The sequence below is a fragment of the Lolium rigidum genome, chromosome 6 (assembly GCF_022539505.1).
Source record: "Lolium rigidum isolate FL_2022 chromosome 6, APGP_CSIRO_Lrig_0.1, whole genome shotgun sequence".
In the NCBI taxonomy this organism is placed as follows: Eukaryota; Viridiplantae; Streptophyta; class Magnoliopsida; order Poales; family Poaceae; genus Lolium; species Lolium rigidum.
This window is the reverse complement of record NC_061513.1, coordinates 329,622,546-329,645,190: the sequence shown is the minus strand read 5'-3', so window position 1 is coordinate 329,645,190 and position 22,645 is coordinate 329,622,546. Positions and strand designations below refer to the sequence as shown.

The window sequence follows — 22,645 nt, the reverse complement described above, 5'->3', positions numbered from 1 at the left end:
CTGTAGTCGCCGACGTCCTCTTCTCCTCTTGCTCATGCCTCCCCTTATTCTATCCATCTCATCCTTTCCTCTCCGCGTCGCATCTGCAGACCAAGCGGCGGCGATGATGGGGGCGCAATATCTGCTAAGCTTCTGACACCTAGCACAATTCATTTCTCCCGTCACTACGGCATCAGAACCGGAAAGCAGTTTTCCCGCAAAACAAAAAATAAACAGGGAGCAGGAGAGGGAACGCAATGCACGTGGCAATGAATATGCGAGCTCACCTGACGGCTGGCTCCGTCTCCTCTGTCACCGCGTTCGCCGGCACGGATTGGCGGCGCGGCGGCCTGACCAGGAGCTCCCTGGGCGGCAGTTGCGGCGGCACCGCGACGATCTCCGTGGAGTCCGACTCATCCTCTCGTCCTCCGCCAGCGGGGAGCGCGAGGGGCGACGGCGGTAGGGGGAACGGGAGGAGGAGCGGGGCCGGGGCGGCAGCAGCGTCGTCGAAGCGGACCCCACGGAAAGCGAGGCCCGACAGGAGGACGAGCGGAAGGAGCACCCGGCGGAGCGACCTCATCGTGGTGGTCAGCCGCGGCGAGGGTGCCGGGAGGGCATGGAGTGAGGCTAGGGTTTCGAGAGGGGAAATCGCGGGGGAGGATTTTGGGCGGGGGTTTGCTTTGGATCTAGGCAGTTGGTTTGGTTCGCGGGGAAGGAGCGAGACGGAAGAAGGATTCTGGTTGCCATGAATTGGGCAGTCGTGGATAGCCTCAGAGGCAGAGCACGTCCCACCCACACGCACTTGCTTGTACTCAATATAGCTAATTGTTGGCTATAATAAGATGCCATATTATTTATAGTTATTATATAACTAACATGTACAATAGTTGGCTATAAGAATGAAATATTTTACTAACATATGGTCCACATTTTACTCTCACAAAGTGCTTGGGAGCACGTGCAAGAGTTGGCTCTTGCATAAGAGTCCACCTACCTTCTCTCTCTTTCTCTCTCCTCCAAATCATCTAAAATATATTATTTAATATCTTATAGTTAGCTGATTGGACTCTATTGTACTTGCTCTTAGAGCAATTCCAATAGTATAGCCAACTGTTGGCTATAACAAGATGCCATGTCATTTGTAGTCACCATATAGCTAACATGTATAATAATTGGCTATAAGAATGAACTACTTTACTAACACATGGCCCACATTTCACTCTCACAAAGTGCCTAGGAGCACGTGCAAGAGCTGGCTATTGCATAGTAGCCCACCTCTCTTCTCTCTCCCCTTCTCTCTCCTCCAACTCATCTAAGATATATTATTTAATGTCTTATAGCCAGCTGACTGGACTCTATTGTACTTGCTCTTAACAGCCCTGCTCAGCATGTCGGTGCATAAGTTGAAAAGAAAAGAAAAAAAGCCATGCAGAATATTTTGGGGTAAGACAGGAAGGAGGCGGCCAACGCCCGAAGTCATGAAGTCAACAGCAGATAACGGCGATTTGCACAAAAATAACCTAAAAGTGAAAGGAAAGCACAGACTGACCCTCCGGCGAAACTATTTCACCCATCTAACCCTTTTGTGTGACGCCCCACACATCGGCGCCACACATGCCAGTGTGGCGCCCCTCCTGCCGGCGCCACACACCAGCCGACGTGGCGCCCGCGACGCTGAGCTGGTGCGCCCATCCGACGTGGCAGCACGTGTGGCGCCCCTCCCAACGGCACCACACATGCCCTTACAATTGCCCAAAACATATTGTGAGACAATTCGTCTGGGACTTAGCCGTTTTGCGAGCCTCTATGTGTGGCGCCGATGCCACGGGCGCCGCAGTAGCATGTGTGGCGCCGATGCCACGGGCGCCACACATCCACTTAAGTGTGGCGCCCGCGCCCGCCCCCGGCCCGCCCCTCTCTTTCTCTTCTTTCTCTCCTCTCTTTCTCCCCTCCAACCGCCGCCGCCGGCCGCCTCTCCGCCGCCCCCACCAAATCCTCCACGGATTGGACGGATCCGGCCGGCCAAATCCATCCCCATACAATCCTCAAGGTATTCCCCTTCGTTCCCCGTCGATTCATCCAAGATTTGGTCCGGTTTAATTCGTTCCCCTTCGATTCATCCTAGATTGGAAATGTTGGTTGTGTTTGAACCATAGATTTGTATGCATGTGTTTGAACCATAGATTGTATGCATTGTATCCAAAGATGTTTAAAATGGCTATGGTGTTCTATCCCTAGATATGAATGTATGTGTGTATGGAACCTTATGTATGTGGTGAAAGGCAAAATTGGAGCTTAGCAAATGCATGTGTATGGAACCTTATGAATGTATGTGTTGCTCATTTATGTTAGTGGAATGACTCATAACATGGTTGTGTAAACATGTAGGATGGTGTGGCTTACGGATGAAGAGTACGACAGGGAGCACCGGGCTGTTCATATGACGGAGAGGGAACGGATCTTCACCCTTTGAAGATTCGTTACCATGGCACGATGGATATACCGTATGACGAGAGGTACACGGAGTTCATCCAGCCTTACCGGTCTTATGCCGTTCATATCCCTTGTAAGCCGTGGGGGCCGAACATGAACCCTCTCGCACTCACCGCCCTTGTCGACCGGTGGAGGCCGGAGACTCACACCTTCCACTTGAGGGCCGGCGAGATGGCCCCTACTCTCCAGGATGTTTCCATGATCCTTGGACTACCTATTCGGGGCGACCCACCGTGTATGAACACAGCTTCGATGGGTGGCGCGGACGGATGGAGGACCTTATTGGCGGGGCTCCTCCGGCGCCGGCAAATCCAAAGGAGAGAGTTCCCGCCGGCGCGTCTTTCTCTTGGATCAGGACTAACTTTGCAGAATGCCCGGAAGGGGCCAACGAGGACACTCGGAGGACGTACGCCCGCGTGTACTTATGGTACATGATTTCGAGGACTCTCTTTCTCGACGGTGGGGGAAGCCGGCCCATTGGTGTTGGTCGAAGGCGCTTACTGTGTTGGACAGCCGGTGGAGTTGGGGAACAGCGGCACTTGCCTACCTCTACCGGCAGGTGATGACTTGTTCTATGTACTATTTTCCTATAGTAGTGTGCTACACAAAGTAGTAACCAAATGTCTGATGTACGTAGTTGGACGAAGCTTGTCGCGGGACCGGGAGCAGGGACCGGGAGCGGCGGTATTGGTGGATGCTTGCTCCTACTTTCCGTATGGAGCTGGGACCGCATATCGGTTGGGCGGCCTAGGGTACTCAACGAGAGGCCATGGCCTCATCACCATGAGAACCCCGATCGGGAGCCCACTTGGGCATACCTTTGGGACAATGTCTCGGAGATGACAAGCGATCCAATGGTCATGTACGAAGCGATACATCGCGGAGTTGGACACTCTTACCGCTGAGCAGGTAACCGATCACTCTTTTGCAATCCTAGTTTTCATTGATTGTACTGGCATGTTCTAAATTCTGAAATATTTGTATGGTGCGAGGTGGAATGGGAGCCATATGGTAACTACTACCGTATTGGCGCGGGGATGCCCGACCTCAACCGCAAGTGCACGGAGGAGGCGCCGTTCGGCGGATGCGCTGCCCACTCATATGCATGTGGCTTGTTGAACACCACCAGCCGCACGAGTGATGAGACAGTTTGGGCTATATCGGGAGTGCCCACCTCGGTGGCAAGACACGGACAAGGCGCTTCATAGGTAAACTTCGGAATCATGCGATGGAAGATTCTTGATAGAAGAGGTAGAATCTAACTTCTTGATTCTTGCAGGCTTGATAGGCGGCGGCGAGAGGAAGATCACAAATTGGCCAGTCCACCATAGCGGCCACATCGCAGCGTTCCAACACCTGTTTGGAAGCGACACGGACTGCTGGCCTCGTGGAGATTGTGCCTCACGACTTGGCCGCTTTCAACAACTACCTGCGGTGGTTCCATGAAAACACGCGTATCGAGTTAGTGAAGCGCGCGTATGCTGACTACATCTTGGACGACCCCATCGAGTTCGATGAGGTTGCGCAAAGCCGACACGACACCTATGCTCGCGAGAGGAGATCGACTTCTATTGCTTCCGAGCTGAACTTCGTGGTAATGGATTCTCTCATTAACTAGTACATCATCTAGATTGCCATGTGCTCGCTTAAATTGTGTATGCTATGTTTGTCACAGCGGTCGGAGATCCAAAAACGAGTCGATGAGTGCGAGGTTATGTGGGAGAAGAGCGGGAGAGAAGAAAAGCCTCGTCGGACCGTTGCGGAATTTCATTAAGGTACGATCACCAACTTTGAATGTACGTTATTATGTTCGGTGGCTTTGTAACCATGAGTTCCATGACGCGAGAACACCGCACGAAAGATGCGGCGGTTAGCCAACTTGCTAGGTTGCCGCGAAGGCGAAATTCCGCAATCCTCCTCTTCTCCAGAGCGGGAGGTATGGAATATTTTGTTGCTATCAAACATGTTCTTACTAATTTCAACTTTTGTAATCTCATTTGCTCTTGTTTGTGAAGATTCCTGACGACGACGAAATCCTGAGTCAAAGCATACCTCCAAAGCATACCTCCAAGCAAGCCCCACGGTCCGCTTACCGGTTGAAGCCAAGGGGCAATGCTGCAAACCGGTACACTCCGGAAGATTATGTCAACCGAGGAAAGAAGGTTGTCACTGAGGAGGATGAGGCGCCGCCGCGGAGATCAGGTTTGAGGAGGATGAGGAACGACGAGCCCTTATCTTCAGAGGAGGAGGAGCAGGAGGAGCAGGAGGAGCAGCAACAACAAGAGCCACGGCAGCGAACGAAGAGGATGGCCGTCCGGAAGCAGCCCGTGAGGACGACAGTAGGATGTGCTCCGTGTTGTTGTGAATTATTTCGAACCATCTTTGTAATGCTACTTGTTGTTTGAATCTACTTGCTACGATGTGAGCTATGAAGTGTTATATGTGTATGTTCTGAAATTGCAACTTGTTGTGTCCATTGTTATACTCAAAACTGTTGGAGTTTGGTAGGATTTTTCAGGGTTTTAACACAAGTCAACGTGTGGCGCCCTCCACAATGGCGCCACACTGCAGTGTGTGGCGCCCGTGGCATCGGCGCCACACATGCCAACCCTATCAACTATTGGGTCGAAAACATCCAGGGGCTCCGGACGAGAAGTCCTTAGCCGTTTTGGCGAGGCTCTACGTGTGGCGCCCGTGGCATCGGCGCCACACATAGAGGCTCGCAAAACGGCTAAGTCCCAGACGAATTGTCTCACGGTATGTTTTGGGCAATTGTAAGAGCATGTGTGGCGCCGATGGGACGGGCGCCACACGTGCTGCCACGTCGGATGGGCGCACCAGCTCAGCGTCGCGGGCGCCACGTCGGCTGGTGTGTGGCGCCGATATGTGGGGCGCCACACAAAAGGGTTAGATAGGTGAAATAGTTTCGCCGGAGGGTCAGTCTGTGCTTTTCTTTCACTTTTGGTTATTTTTGTGCAAATCGCCGCAGATAACAGAATCTGCAAGGCGTTAACATATCGGGGTACACGTGTCACTTAAGACACAATGTGCTTACGGTTCCACACTTCCACCATGACTTACACTGCCTACAATTTCACACTAAGACTGGTTCCACCATGACTGGTTCCACATTGATTTAGACTGCCACCCGGTACACGGCAAATTCCATGGCTGGCATCAATTTCATCAAGCAGTGTAGCTTTGCTAAATACTAAAGGATTAGTCTATATTTACCACACCTGCACAACATTTCCAAGTAATACACCATGAGATGAGGACACAATGGTCCATGAGAAGACCTGAAGTCAATTTTCCATAGAAGATTCTGCAAAAAAAAAGCAACACATTGGTGCATATTGTTAACAAAAACACATACTGTGCTTACCAGTTCACAATAATCTAGCCTGCCTAAAATATGACCGCATCAGTTGTGGTGTAAGTACCTCCACCTTAAGCTTGCAATTAATTTCCATACTGAAGACTAGTCAGCAAGAACCAATACCGCAGGACAACTGGTCTTTCACGCTACACGGAAATACCATGGCATCTATTTAAACAGCACCATAGCCTCACCATACCTCAGAACCTGATCTCTACAAGATGAAAACAAGAACAGTCTCCTCCTTCATCCATTCAATCTCAACCTAAGGTTTTTCAGTATGGAAGTGGTTCTGTCTGCAGCTGCAGGTGAACTTGTTAGCAGAATTTTCTCCTTTTTGAGGAACAAGTATTCCGAAAATGCATGCTCAGAGGAGAAGCGTGTGGAGAGGCTGCAGCAGCTCCTACTAAGAGCTCACATGGTTGTCGAGGAGGCAGATCGGCGGTACATCACCAACTCTGGTATGCTTCTGCACCTGAAGATACTATCTAGGGCTATGTACAATGGTTATCATGCGGTAGACACCTACAAGTGCAACCAGCTAATCAAAGAGGGTTCTAAGGAAGTGACGACTACTGACTCGTTTGCATCATATCTTGGCACTCCGCTAAAGCGATTCCGTGCAAACGGTGGTATATCAGTTCACAAAGTTGATAACAGCTGCGACCTTCAAGATGCCTTGGTAAAATTAGAAAGTATTGTTTCTAATATGACAGAGTTTGTTATACTTTTGAGTGGATGTGAATCCATGATGGTTCGTAGACCCTACGACACGTATCTTTACGTCGACAACTTCATGTTTGGCCGTCAGACCGAGAAGCAACAAGTCATCAACTTCTTGTTACAGCACAACCCTCTTGGTTCTCCATCTGTGCTTCCAATCATTGGTGGCACCCTAGTCGGGAAGAAAACTTTAGTAAAGCATGTGTGGAATGATGAGAAGGTCCGTAGTTACTATTCTTCAGTTTTGCACATCAACGGGGACAACTTCTGTACGATAGACAATGAAAGAACCTCAGGGAGAACAATTGTTGTTGTCACATTTGTTTCAGATGTGGATGATGAGAAGTGGAAATCTTTTTACCGGGCAGTGACATGCATAAGCACAGAAACAAAGATTATAATCGTAAGTAGGATGGAAAGTTTGGCAAGATACGGTACCGTGGAGCCAATCCACCTAAGTAGATTACAAGATGAGGAATACAGCTACCTCTTCAAGACGCTAGCATTTGGAAGTGCACGAGCTGAGGACAACCCAAAGCTGACACTATTGGCAGGAGAGTTCATCAAATTACTGGGTGGGTCATTTATAGGAGCATATTCATTTGCCTATACGTTGAGGAGGGATCTAAGCCTTCAATTCTGGCTTAGCTTGTTGAACCAAAAAAAAAAGCGATGAAGAAGAACTTGTCCTTGTATGGTGAGAATGTCTACCCTTTTAAACAACACTACCCAATAGACTTGACAGATTTTCTACCCTCTACGGCTGCTCCGCTACACATTATGCCTCCTCGAACTGAAGCCGAGGTTTCTGAAAGGAAACTCCCCAAGATAAGGCTTAAAGACATCCTTGTGAATCCATCCCTTCGTCCCAGGGGTGAGTTCGATTTAGTGACATGGGAATCACGGATACCTCCTTATACCGAGTTCTGTAACCATGTCCCTTGTGCTCAACAGCAGCTTAAAACAACCTTGCGGAGGAAGCGTGATGCAACTATTTGTCTCTAGTGTTCTTCTGTATCTTGCATCAGACTCTTTTGTTACTCTTGCTTGGTGAAATGGAAAATTATTGTAATGGAATTTCAATAATCAAATAAAGGACTGTGTGCAACAATCGATGCAAATATAGCAGGCTTTACCTCTTTCTCGGGGAAAATATTACTGAAACTTGTCAAGTTTATCTATGCTCTTCTTCTTACAGTTGACAAACAATAGTTATCATTATAAAAAAAATGTCTCATGTGTTTGAGGTGGTTGTTTCTGTGCTGTAAAAACCTAGCTAATGTCCTCATAGTCTGTTTGTGTTGGCCGTTTTGGCTTTATTGATTTAATAAAGCCAGGCACCTGGTGCCTCTTATAAAAAAAGATAGGTACATGTTCTGATTACAGTTGTCAAGTCCATATGTGCATTGCCTATATGTTTGCAATTCTTGAATAATGTAAGATTGTCTGATTATTTTCTGTGTATCAGTTTGCGGTGAAGCACATGTTCATGTGTCATGTTCATTTCTGCTACTACGACTATGACGTGAGGGATGTAAGGGGCTATCAATAGTTGGTAGGCATTGTGCCAATGTTGAGAGATGGGTGACCACTGTTAGTAGGCCTGATGGTGCTACCTTGCTACTGAAGTAAGGTAGCACCACCAAAATGTTATAGATTCTCAAGTTTTAATCATACTGCACAATTTCACTTGATAAATGGTTTACTTGGCAGGAAGGACAAGTTAATTCTCGAAAACTATTGGACTCCTTAATCAGTTAGCTAGCTTACTTCAGTAGCAAGGTCCCGGGGTAGATGGCGCACGCCTTCAAATGACCAATGAAAAGTTCTCCTTCACAATACATGATGCAAAATTATGGATTTGTTAAAATAGATTAGTGCTGTTATATTTACATGGTAGATGAGATGGACAGTGGAAAATTGGCGGTGCAGCAGTGAAACGTTAGACCAGCTAGAAGTTCAGGGAAACTTGTTGCTTCCTAATATTCATATCCAAAATTTGGATGTATCTAGACACTAAATAGCATCTAGATACAGCCAAATTTTGACAAATTTCAGACAACCTTCGTGGGACGGAGGGAGTACAATGGAAGATGCTTAGAGAGGTTCTATGAGAAATAAACCGGTTTGTCCAAGCACTGGTTCTTATTTATACTATGTAGATGCCTAGTTAGGCATCTTTCCTGTACCAATAATCGTTGGTACTTAGAAATAGTTAGGTTTATTTTGCTAAGCATCCCTCTAAGCACTAAGCATTGTACATGGCTTTACAGATTAATAAATTTAAGGTACTCAAAGGATAGACTCCTTGTTTATTGTGGAATATCTTGGCTGGACATGCATGTAGGGTTTAGTGAATTTTGTTCAGGTAATTGTTACTGGAGACTACAGTTAGTAAGAAAACACAGTGTATGGCTTTAACAAAATCTACTGTCCATGATGGCGCGTACTTTTTCTAAATAAGCAGGACATGTAAAGGGGTTTGTGATGGAAAAATGATTTCATGATCTATTTTGTAATGGATTAAAATGGAAAAAAAACAATACATGTAGGAATTCTCCTGTTCACTCCTGTGAAGAGCTAGGGCTGGTACCATAAACAACAGCAAACAAAAAAGAAGCCCACCTTTCATATTTATGCAATCATAGGATGAGCCTGGAAATATTGCTAGTTGGGTCTTCTTTCGTGGGCTAAGCCCATAGTTCAATCATTCGTTGACTCATAGTATCCAATGGGCCAAGAGGAGTATTTCATGTTACCTACAGATTAAGAAAACCAAAACAACACATAAATAAATTCAATCATTGCTAATAAATAAAATATTGCAAAAGGGGCAACAAAGGTTTCCTTCAGCAAAAGAAATTGAAGAAGTAAAAGGACACCTAAAGTTCTTTCCATTTCTTACTCCAGACATAAACTATCTATCTTGTTTGTGTTGATGATTAATCTAGAATCCTTAATTAACAGTATGTGAGAATTTTAATCACCTGAGAGGTGACCGCTGAGTGCTCCTTTACTGAATTCCTGCGAACGCCTAATATACGGCATAAGAACTTCTCACAGATTGGAGGTCTCCATCATAGTAGCGAAGGTCTCCATCTTTATTAAGCGAAACTGAGAGTGTATGGAACAAATGTACTATAATGCAAAAGCTCAATCGACAAATTGAAATGTTATCACAAATACAGCATGACACTAAATTAGAATACAACCTCAAGATCCTTTGTCGGCAATTTCGAGAGAAACTCGGCACTTTCTTCACAGTAAGTGATCCTGGAAGGAGCATCTCGCAATCTCCGACGGAAAAAGACAAATTCCAATGATGAGAACCAGGGAGAAACCAGTGTGGAATGAATTCATCCACAATATGCAATAAGGATAAAGTGTAATGAATATACCAAAAGAAATACGATGAAACATTGATTAGCTAAAGCTGATGCAGCAATTATACCACATTTCACTGCTGAGATGGAAGCACAATGTTATTATCATAGACATATTACAGACCATGTGTTTCTTACATCAGCAGGTACCAGACATCCTGCACAGAACTAAGATCCTACCAGGTGCCTGGGCAGGCTATCAGCCTATGATTAGCACCAGCATGCTGCCTGGTATAGGGCATGGTGCATGGTTAATGTTTTTCACTTTACCTATGCAAATATAACATGCAATCAAGTTGCAATTACCATGGTAACTGGCGAATTATCAGCTATGTGCATCAATTAGTCCACATATACCATAAGCATTACAAAAAAAAATTGCCAATATGTGTTGTGTTATTCCAGAGTAAGCATGGTTTTATAAACTGGACCGAACTGCCGGTTCAACCAGAAAAAACCGGAACAGGAGCCTCAGTCGGTCCTTTAAGCGCACTGGGTCATCTGCGCCAGCGAACTGGGAAAACCACGGTCTGACCGCTGTTTTACGAAGGTCCGACCGATTTAATGGTCTTGAGCGTTTGAACATTTTATTTGCAGGGAGCGATATTCAGAGCGTGTTTGGTTTGTGTTCAGGAGGTTTCACGCCTGGCCTGGACATTCGCTGGAAACTGCCTGGTAGTTGTTTGTTTTGTGTCCTGGAAGAGGAAGTGCTTGCCTGGCCTGGCCGGTCCAATATTGTGATTAGCATGTGCTAGCGAAAGAACACGGGCCCACCTAGGGCAGCGTGATTAGCCTGGGCCAGGCCTCCCATGTTCTGCGCCTGGGTGTGCGACTGCAGCTGCCTGGTAACTAATCACGGGTTTATGGAGCAGATCTGTAACTCATTTGAAACAAAGCGGCTAATACAACAATGAATGAAGAATGAACTTAGGCATGATGAGATTTCCCATACAATTTCCCTGTTATTTCTCCATGGAAGAGGCTACATGAAAACTCAGAACATGCAGGTATTAGCATAATGGATAAGAAAATGAGGACTGTTTTCAGGGTGAGAAGTTGCTAAATCAGTGACCTATAAACAACAGTTATCAGATTGTCAAAGAACACCAGGTACGGAAAACTACACTACAAAAACGGTTTTCCAAAACTTCTATTCACAAGGACTTCTGCTAAAACTAGATTGAGCATTTGAGCGTGAAATCCAAGGACCTCGGATGACCACAAAGCCAAAGGGTGAGAGCATCTGTTTAATGTAACAGATCCAGTTAATTAGATCATGTCTACTAGCTTAACCATACTATTACGAAAACCGCATTTTAAATGTTAACACGGGTTCATTGTGTAAGAGTAGCATCTTAAGCAAACAAGTGAAACTCATATCAATAAATAACTTTAGGCATAAGCAAGAAACCAGACTCAATACAGAGCTAAACTATTAAAGGATCTCCACAGAGAATTCTTGTTGATTTGCTGACATAGACTATAATGGGTTATGCAGAGCAGGCACAAAGCACTGAATATTTGTTTTCTTTATTTTTTTACGAGATCTAAGCCATACTACAACCAGCAGCCATTTAGTACAGAAAAAAATTCTATTGGCGCAGACCAACATTATCTAACTCCAGTTTGCTCACAATGGTCTATTTCTTAGTTTGTCAAAGTGAAACGTTTGGAACCGGAAGTATCCAAGAAACAAGGTTCATACCAGCAATCCCCAAGCATTCCCAACAGAGCCCCAAGCTGAGAACATAGGTCAAGGTTATCTTCTGACGATTTCAACTCCTCCCTGATGTCTTCTGCACAGATGCCGAGCCTCAACTTTGCACTTTGAATGTACTACTGTGCGAGGAAAGCCTGAAGATGCAGAAGTTAGAAGCACTGATATAACATAATGTTCACTGATAAAATCAGTATGTTAAAAAACTTTGTTTTAGCAATCAGTACATACCATACTTGATAACCATGAACAATGCAAATTTCACAGGTCAAAGAAAGAGCTAACAATTGGAGCTGATTAATTTGCTTATTGACCCTCATGGCCTGCTGCACTAGAAAAGCGCCTCTCTCCATGGAGGCATCCCCATATATCACCTTGCTTTTCCCCTGCGTTGCTTCATTATCATCTCCAGCAAGCAATCTCTTGATCCGGGCATGGCCATTGATGATCATGTGGTCGATAAGGGCCTGGGGCTTGGCATCTGGCTCGATCCGCTCTACGCCAGCGCACAGCAGGCAGTCCTTGAAGTGCAGTATGCATGCCCTGCCAAGGTTCATCCCGTCAGGAGATAGACAATCAAGAAACAATTTATGATCTAGAGATGCACGCACTTGCAGAACTTGTGCAAGGACAGGATGCATTTGCTGGGGTCCTGGGCGCTTTACTGGTCTCCGGCACGGTCGTTCCTGATTTTGTTGTCCTGGTTCTTGCCGGCCACCAGGCACACACTGGCTCCGCTGCCGCTCTTGTCAGGCTTTTCTGTCCGACCTCATTGGGCACACGCCGCCGGTGCTGGCTTTCGCGAACGGTCATAGGAAGCTCATGGCGGTTCTTTCTTGAGACTCTTTCTTGGCAGGTTCTCTGTACACATACATGACATTTCAGCTAGGAGCAGGGACCAGAACCACAATGAAGGCAGGCACGCAATCGGTCCAAGTAGGGGAGGAAGAGATGGAATCGAGTGGGTGGGGAACGGCGGTGCTTACGCTTTTGGGGCGGGCGGTTCGACCCGCCGGCGGCAGCCACGGCGACGGCGGGGCGGCGAGCTTCTTCTGGTGGATAGGAGAGAGGCGACGCATAGTGGGCTGGGCTGGATCCACCTGACCGAATATCACATCGGCTTCAGCCGGCATTTCCTATCCACCAGGGTTTGGTTAGTCCTCTTCTTTTTGGCTCCGCCTCAATGGAGATGACATCGTCTACAATAAGGGTGTGTTTGGTAGGTCGGGTCTACCCAGAAAATCTCCTCCCAACCGAGAATTTTGGGCCATCCAGTGTTTGTTAGGTCGGGTCGGTCTATCTGGGCAGTGCCCACCTCATACGAAAAACAGCCTTCAGCCCTGCCCGGTTGCGAAGCCCGAATCGAGCTTCTCACCTCAGCTCGGTTGAGCTCGTCCCGCAAAAACCGTAGCGAGCCATCGCCCCACCCCCGCACCCCCCAGACCCCCACCCGCTCTTCTCATTTGCCCCCCATCCTCCTCTCGGCCAACCAAGCGTACGGCCAACCAACCGCCGCCGGGGAGCGCCACGGGGACAGAGCGCCGCCTGCGAGGTCGACCACCCACGGCCCGACGCGCCGGAGCTCCTCTCGGCCAACCAAACGCACGGCCAACCAAGCGCCGCAGGGGAGCGCCGCCAGGGAGGGCCACGGGGATGAGGCACCGCCTGCGAGGTCGACGCGCCGGAGCTCCGCCTCGGCCCGACGCGCCCGAGATCCGCCTCTGCCCGACGCGCTCGAGCTCGGAGACCAGCGCCGCCGGGGAGCGCCACGGGGACGAGGCGCCGCCTGCGAGGTCGACGCGCCGGAGCTCCACCTCGGCCCGACGCGCCGGAGCTCCGCCTCGGCCCGACGCGCCCGAGATCCGCCTCTGCCCGACGCGCTCGAGCTCGGAGACCCGCGCCGCCGCTCTAGCTCGGAGACCTGCACTCGTGGCGACGACGCCCACTCCGGCCAGATGCGGTTGTCAAGGACCCAATTGCTTTTTTCTTTTTCTGTTTCGGGAGCTCTGTGTAAAATTTTGGATCTTGTTGTAATTTTATATCAGCCCTAGGATGTAGATTGCAAGGAAAACATATCTCAGGTCATACAAGTGCTACCAAACAACATCTTACCAGAGAATCTCTTAACATATACGGGCTACCAAACATGAACAAAATCTCACCTCATCCTATCTGAGCTCAGCATGTCTCTGGTGGGAAGAAGATGTTGGGGTGACCCGGGCTACCAAACACACCCTAAGTGATCTTTGTCTCCTCTTTCGACGACGATCTCTTCTTCCCAACGTCAATGGTGGAGGTGGAATATTAAAATTCTCTAGGTATGGCCCTTTAGATCTTGCTTCGCCAGATCATGTTTGGATCTTTTCTCATGGTTGCCGCGAAGATGTCTATCTTTTGTTATCAATGCAGCAATTGTAGATTTTTTTTACTAATACTTAGATATATTTTATCCATACAATTATTCTTATTACATGAGAATAGAAAAACGCAAGATTGTACTGTCATGTCCCTCTAGACTACAATATGCATGATTTGGAAACGACATGAATACTCATCAAAGACCTTCTACACTACACCAAGGGAAACCAAAAAAATTATAGCAATACTTCTAAGTGGATGAAAAACATTCCTCTAACATAGTGAGTGTGCAAATAATTTCCGTGGAGTGATCCCTAAGGATTTCAATCTTGTGAATCAAATGACCTAACCTGAAAAAAAACTGAATGATCTAATTCTTTCAGAAATTGTATTAGATTCCTTTGAATCAAACAGACCCTTAGCAAACTTTATGTGCTTGTGTTTCACCTTGTTGCGCCTCTTGTGGGCTCCATGCCGAGAGGTGTAGAAGGTAGGATGACCAATCCATCTCACACAGCACAGAGTTGTTGCATATACATTTGGTGCAACTATTGTATCCTTGACACGTCGAATTAGAGCAGACCTCTCTCGGGTACGAGTCGTACTTTGAACCCCTGACCCACTCCAGCTCCGCGCTCTCTATGTCAAAACAGAACAAACCATGGCAATCTTTGATGAGTATGGCACCTCTGCTTTCCACGAATCCAATGATTAATATGAATAAATCATATGGCCATTCGGGCCGGGTCAGGTAGCCCAGGTGGGAGCACAGCCAGCCTCCACCATTATTGCCATCTTGATCTTGCCTGGTCCAAAGCTGTAGCAAGGCGGCATCGCCTTCTGGTCGGGTATAAACGAATGAGACCTTTCCTCCAGCATCGATGCATGGGAACGGTGGGGGTAGCTGCACTTGCATGGGCATCTTCATCAAGGAGACGCGCGCAGCGTCGGCGCTAACGTCAAGGCTGTAGAAGCTTGTCTCGCTCCTGTATAGCCAGTGCACGGTGCCGCGATCGTCGACGACGCCGGCGCGCGGCCCCGACATGGTGAGGCCGCGGAGCTGCACGGGACACGCGAGGGGGCGCTCCAGTTGCCCGTGGCCGACGAGTAGGAGTAGGCGCACACGACCTCGTCGAGGCTGACGGCGGTAAAGAGCACTCGGAAAGCCAGCCGGCGTTGACGGTGGCTGTCCAGACCCTCGCCGCCGTAGCCTGTGACGAGTGCGTAGCCGGTAAGGTCTCTCCCTAGGAACGGAGGGTGCAGGTGCAGGGGAGGCGGCGGAACGAGGTGCACGCCTCCAAGGAGAGGGTGGCACACCGCGAGCTGGAGCATCCGGTGGTCCAGGGGCGCCGGCATGAGGCGCACGAGGAGGAGCCCCTGCCGCGACGCCAGAGGTTGGGCGTAGTTGAAGAGCCCATCGTCCTTTGAGAAGAGGCCTATGCTGGGAGTGGGACGCGCGAGGTCGTCGAGCCTCCAGAACCGCGGGGGGCAATCGGATACGTTATTCGCCGTCGCCGATCCGGGTACGAGATAGTCGTTCTGGTAGAAGGCGCCGAGGAGGACGGAGGTGTTCCTGTTCTGTTGCAGGACACTGGCTCGTCGGAGGAAGGCCGCGTCGTCGGCGGCGAGGAGGCGGAACCACCGTGTGCAAGTGCCAGCGAAGCGGAGGAGGTCGACGGGGTCCGGCAGCCGAGCGAAGATGTCGAGGAGGAGCTCGTCCAGGAGGGCGCCGTCGCGTGCGTTGGTGGCCATCGGTCGAGTACGGGTCTTGGCTAGGGCTAGATCGGTCTGTGGTTGCATGCTTTGGCAGGTAAATAGAAAACGATCGTAATCATGGTTTGCCGAGGCGGTTGGCATGTTCCAGAAACCAGTACCACATCGTGCTTCGTTTACTTCACGAACACATCACTACACTACATAAATGGCGCGATAGCCTTTTATACACCGACGGTCAAAAGTCGGAACCGTCGAGGTATGATCCAGCCAGACCAGCCTATCAAAAAGACCATCACACAACGTTACCGTCGGCGTAGCGAGGTCAACGCCGAGGGTACTCGGCATACCTTTGGGCTTTGGCCCTAGGCGTAGATAGGGCTACGTCGACAGCCACCCTCGGCGTAGATCATCCTTCAAATTTATCTAATTTTTTAAAAATCATAACTAATTCATACGACGTCAGAAAAAATGCATATAAGGTATCAAAATGTTCAGAAAAACATCCTCTATCCGTTTATGTCAAAATCATGCATATTTGAATCATGTACAGTACCATGTTAACATAGTAACAATTCGAACACTTTCTTATATGTCCTCGGGTTCCCGTTTTGGCCAGATGATAATTTAAACGAAGTCAGAAAATCCCGCGGAGCCGCATGGCGTCATTTTATGTGTCGTAGTAACCACTCCAAGAGTAGGAATTGGGATACGGAAATTATTTTGGAAAACCCTTCACGAACAGGGCTATCAAGTCCGGAGTTCTATGGCTCTTAGGGGAAATTAGTAGGAAACTTCCTATGATACCGCATAGTTTGTCGGAACGAGGCCATATTAGGCACGTGTGTGGGCCCTGGGATGGGAAGCAAGGCTCCAGGCGTGGATTTCCAATCCGACCCACGGGCGATTGTTTTTTCATTTTCGGGTGCCAAAACGGGTTTTTTTGTGAAGCAACTACATGGGACGCATTTTAGTATTGTGCGAGACCTCCGTGTAGTGGTAGGAGACCGCCTCCGCACCACCTATCACATGCCGTATGTGCGTGCTAGCTATCTAGGAATCCATGCGACTTCCTGCGATGTTCCACCGAATCCGGTGGAAATTTACGGATTTAAACTAGGGGTAGACTTTTCGTCGCTCAATAAATTCTGGGGTTTTTTTTAGGTCTACGACACATCACTTTATGTGCTAATTTTTTCCGTTTAGCGCGATGGTGAACGGGTGCACCAGTGCGCCCGTTATAGCCATACCGCATCTCCGCGGGGGCCCGTTTTGGCTAGATGGCAATTTAAACGAAGTAAGAAAATCTCGCGGAGCCGCATGGTGTTATTTTATGTGTCCTAGTAACCACTCCAAAAGTCGGAATTGGGATACGGCAATTATATTGTAAAACGCTTCACAAATATGGCTATCACGTCCAGAGTTCTATTGCTTTTAGGATAAATGAGTAGGAAACGACCCGTGACACCGCATAGTTTGTCGGAACAAGGCTGTATTTGGTATGTGTGTGGTCCCTGGGATGGAAAGCAAGGCCCGGGAGCGGATTTCCAATCCGACCCATGGGCGATGGTTTTTTTCATTCTCGGAGTGCCAAAACAGTTTCTTTTGTGAAGCAACTACATTTTAGTATTGCGCGAGACCTCCGCTTACTGGTAGGATACCGCCTCCGCACCACATATCACATGCTATATGTGCGCGCTAGCTATCTAGGAATCTCTGCGGCTTCCTGCGGTGTCCAGCCGAATTCGCTAGAAACTGACCGGATTTGAACTAGGGGTACACTTTCCATCGCTCAATAAATTCCGGGATTTTGTTTAAGTCTACAACACATCACTTTATGTGCTAATTTTTGTCCGTTTAGCGTGTTGGCGAATGGTGCAGCAGCACGCGCGGTACGGCCATTCCGCATCTCCCGGGGGGGGAAGGGGGTGTTTTGGCCAGATGGTAAACTGGACGTTATATTTAGATTCCTCTAATTTTTAGGTTCAAAAGATGATATAGATGTTATATTTAGATTCCTCTCATTTTTCTGATCGATTTAGACATATTATTTATGGAATTTCGATTTTCTGATTTAAAGATATTAATTATTCCATATTAAATACAAAAAGACCAAAAAATAAAATCATTTTATTGTTATTTGAATTAAATATTATTATTACTTATAATAGCAACTCCATCGGTAAGGCTAAAACTTGTGTCTTAGAGTTAAAAGTGTCTTGGGTGAAAGATAAACAAGAAAAAAATGGTGTAAAACAAATTAAAATTTGAAAAAACTTAAAACTCTATGCCGAGGGTTTTGTCGTCGGCATAGCAAAAAAAAGATTTTTTTTACGATTTTCTTTTGAAATTATTTTTTGAAAAAAGAAATTTGATTTTTAAAATTAGTACAGCGGGGATTTGCCTTCGGCGTAGCGTGCTACGACGAGGGCCGGGCTACGCTGATGGTAACAGTGGCTCCGCCGAGGAAGGTCGTTGCCGAGGAGATATGCCGTGGGCTGCTCTCGGCGTAGCCTACGCCGACGGCCAAAACCGGCTACGCCGAGGGCCGTCGGCATATCAGCCCATTCCTGTAGTGCATACACGATTTTCATTTTCAGAAAAGGGTAACCCCCTATTTTTTCCCATTAACAATAGATAGAAACCAGATTACAATGTATTCCACCACAACGCCACAAATCACTATTCGGACAGATTTTGAATGCTTGAATATAAATCCTAATAGCAACTCCATCAGTAAGGCTAAAACTCGGCGCTGTAAATCGCGTATGCAACGCGCTATTCTTCACCGGAGACGGTAGATCAACGAAAAAATGCTTTTTACCAGGCGCTGCAAATTACAGCGCGGCGCCAACCCAAACATACACACAAATATAGAATCAACAAGATCAAACAAATAGAAATAAATTTACAAGTCTATTTATTATTACACGCCAAGAAAATACAACAAATTATATTCTAACAATACAACAAGCATACAAACATAGACACTAATTTTGTTGTCCTCTCCATTTCCACCACTTCTCGATGAGATCAAGTTGAAGCTCATCATGCGCATCATTGTTCCGAATCAAATGATAGGAGGCAATGAAATGCGTCACTCTCTTGTCTTCTCTTTACTTGCACGGAAACCCCAATCAAGTCATAGTAGAAGAAATCTACATCTTTGCCACCATCATCCTCTGTGATTATGTTATGCATAATGACGGAACCACCAACGACACTCTTGGTCCTAACATCTAGCTAGTTTTTTCATAATAGCAAATTAAGCTTGCAAAATTCAAATGCTCTCTTCACATCTTTTCTAGCCAGCGCTTGTGCATTGTGAAATTTAACTTGTTTCTTACCTATGGTTTACAAACCGGCTTCACAAATGTTTGCTACAGCAGAACGGTAAGCCCGCATGAAGGAGGGCGGAAGCAGTGAGCGTGGTTGTTGTTCTTTTTTTCGCGCCAATGTTTGCTCGGTTTTACATAGCGCGATACAGATAATGTACTTCCTGAAATTTAAAAACGGGAGTAGATCCTTAAAAGGAACAATCAATTGGATATTTTAAAGAATGAACTCAAGTGGGTAGTTCTCTTATAATAGCAGATTTGAATGCATGTGGTGGTCTTAAGAGTCTTACAAGAATATTCCCTCCACCCTACTCCAAACCATGATCCAATTAATTTATAGCAATCTCTGTGTGTCGGTTAGTTTTCATTTCATATGTTGCCCGAAGCAACAAGGTTGTCACTGGATTGTTACCATCGTAAATTTCTTCAGAAACATTGTCGTAGAAGTGTTTTGACAAAAAGGAAAGATTAGATGGGAAGCGGGAGATTAATGCCCTATTTGGATGAATATGGTAGTGTTTTTTCTGCAATTGGAATGTAATATATATAAAAGTTCTGGCAACAATTTAATTCAAATTTGAATAATATCATAGAATTTTATTTTGCGGGTAAAAGAGGATATATTAAGCAGACGGGGTTACATGGCGGTCTAGGTCAAGAGCCTGTAAAACACAGTCAGGTCCCGATCCTAGCCAAAAATCAGTACAAGCTTCTGCTCTCGCAAAGTTTGCGAGGCAGTGACTAACCCTAACCTGCGAGCGATCCACTTTTACAAAGGAAACAATTCTACTAACATTAACCAGCAACTTAATCTCGTACAGAAGATGCATGAACTGTGAACAACACAAACTCTACCAAACATCACTTAATCGAAGGAACATTATACCGGCATCACTTCAACAGTTTGCAATGGGAACATCACCACTATATTACAAGCATCCAATTCAAGTTTAGCAAGTCACTCGACCGGCTGTTCGTTCATAAACAGAGGGCATCAGGACAAGCGCATTACAGAATTCATAAGCAGACTAGCCAGAGTACACAAACAATTAAATATTACGACGAAAACTGAGTCGGTTGAATCTGATTCCGGTGACCAATTTTAGATGAACCCTAAGATGCACTACAAACTTCAACATTCAGTTGCAGCCTCAAGTCTGAAGACGAAACTTTTAACGAGTTATTAATAGCACGCGTCATGTCCTTGTTCAGGAGCTTGTTCAAGAGTTTAGCACATTGTGGAGTTCAGAAGCAGACTTGCCTGAGAACCTCTAGATCCCGAAGATGAACTACAAACTTTGGTCAAGAAATTTACGATGACCAATTTTAGATGAAAGAAGAGAACCTCTAGATCCCAAAGATTTTCACCAAAGATGGAATCTGATTCTGATGACCAATTTTAGATGACAGAAGAGAACCTCTAGATCCCCAAGAAGAACTACAAACTTCAACATTGAGTTGCAGTCTCAAGGCTGAAAATGAAACAGTCAACGAGTCATAAATAGCATGCAGCATGTCACTAAGAGACCACCTATATGCTGTCGAGAGCTACCTGACTACGACCTCAATCTCCATCACCAGTCACTCCAAGCGCTGTCATCATCAGCTATCTTTGTGACACACATGACGACGCTGCTGTCAGTCGGCAGGTTAGAAGAAACATTTGGCATGACAAAGGAGTAGCTGCCATCCTCTGTTGGCAAACCACCAGAGAGAGTGGTGCTTCTGATTTGGAAATCCGAATTCTGTCGCCAACCCATGGTACGGCAGTGGAAATCAACCTGGCATCTGAACTTGCACTCCCCCACCACGGCAAGAGGATCAACACACAGGGACGAGGCGGCTTTGCCGAAAGGAGGCACAGTACATGAATTTTACCGAGAACGAGGGGCTGCCTTTTTTCTTGTGCGGAACCCGCATTCCTTCCTGCACCTGAAGGGTGAAACGATGTCCAAACGCAAACTCGTAGCTGTCAACCGGTGGTCGGCGGTGAGATGCCGTAGAAGTGCGGTGGTTGTGCCAGCAAAGCCACACCAATCTTCAGGGCAAAAGCAAGGCGCGTGCAGGCACGACTTCGCGTGATCGTCTCGCTCGTGGTAACAAGTCTTGGCAATGCATCCGTAGAACGAGTTGGAGCAAGGGACACGGACAGACTCGAGGATGTGGTCGAACGCGATGCAGCGGTTATAGCCGCCGGTGGTGGCGCACGCGTGGCACTTGTTCTTGTTCAGGAGCTTGTCATGGCAAGACGAACAGATCACGTGCCCGACCGCGCACTGTATATACGACAAAGACAAATCCACCATTACTTAAGAGCCTGTTTAACTATGACAAAGATACTGAAATACTAAAAGCATTTTCATAAGCATATTTCGCTACATGTTTCACCACAGTTTTCTCGAAAGGAAAAATGGTAATGGTGGATGGATGCCATGGTCGATATCTTGCATACCAATTTCCTAGGCTGTTTAAAGCAAAAGGGAGGTTACATTCGTAATCTTTTTCACAAAGTTAAGCTTCCATTGAACACTAAAAGGGAGCGCTCATGTACAGGTGTTCAGACAAAACGAAATCTTATAGATTTTTTTTATAGATTCTCAACGAAATCTGATGTGTGTGAAAAATCCTTTCTTTCTTTCCATTTTCTTTTCTTTTTGGCCATGGTGCCAAAATCTATGTGCATCGGGTGATACAATGTGCCTTAATTTAGCCACAATTCGTATCTGAAGTTCTAGGTTTTTTTAGGGGGTTGAAGAGAGAGAACACATCTCAATCCCAAGTGCCCAATGCAACGGCGGATCTGATGTAGAGAGTGAGGAAGAGAGTGAGAACCTGGAAGACGGGAGGCCTGAGCGGGTGATAGCAGACGGTGCAGTCCAGCGCCTCCAGAGCGATGGCGCCGTCGCTGGCGACGGACCCCCGCCTTGACCCCTCCTCCCCTTGCTGCCTTCTCCTCTTCGTCTCCATCCTCGATTCCCTATGGACTCCTAGAGTGGAGAAATCCGTAGATCTCGTGGTCGCCGCTTCAGTTTCGTCGCTGGACATAGGTGGGGACTGGGGGAGTGGAGAAGGGGAACAACACGCGGAGGGCGACGCTTCTGTCGGAGGATGAGTGCCACACGTTTGGTCGAACAAAATACTGGCTTCTCAAGCGGAAACTCAATTCAGCTCCCTCTACCATAAAAACATATTTTCAAGTGGTAAAAAAATTTGACAAAAAAATTTACATGTACATCTTCATAATATATGTGTGTTCGGCAAGTTTCAAGACAAAATGAATTTTTTGTAGTCTACATGAAAAAGAGAAATTTTATCTTGTGAAAAGTTTTTGTTTTAGCACAAAATTTTGTCATTTTTACACACACCATAAGACAAGTCGATTTTTCATGAAACGACTTTGTGGGCATGTAGCACATAAACATGTACGTGCGCAATTTTTGTTTCAATTTTTTTGACATTTCAAAATATGTCTAACATGCATTTCAAAATAAAGGGAGCATATGCTCCCATGTGCCAAAACTTCACTCCCCTTCTCAAGTGCAAATCCCCTTTTGTATATGGA

The 22,645-nt window shown here is 46.9% G+C and overlaps 1 long non-coding RNA gene and 1 pseudogene across 1 annotated transcript; both read right to left on the bottom strand.

Moving 5' to 3' along the window:
• Positions 1 to 5,538: 5,538 nt before the first annotated feature.
• LOC124668678 lies at positions 5,539 to 12,701 on the bottom strand. Its single transcript, XR_006991790.1, has 7 exons — positions 12,661 to 12,701; positions 12,286 to 12,535; positions 11,906 to 12,217; positions 9,787 to 11,811; positions 9,562 to 9,688; positions 9,200 to 9,333; positions 5,539 to 5,797 (listed from the first exon to the last, which is right to left on the bottom strand). It is a non-coding gene; the product is annotated as an uncharacterized LOC124668678 (long non-coding RNA).
• A 7,622-nt stretch (positions 12,702 to 20,323) lies between these two features.
• Positions 20,324 to 22,178, bottom strand: LOC124667408 (annotated as a pseudogene).
• Between the last annotated feature and the right edge of the window lie 467 nt (positions 22,179 to 22,645).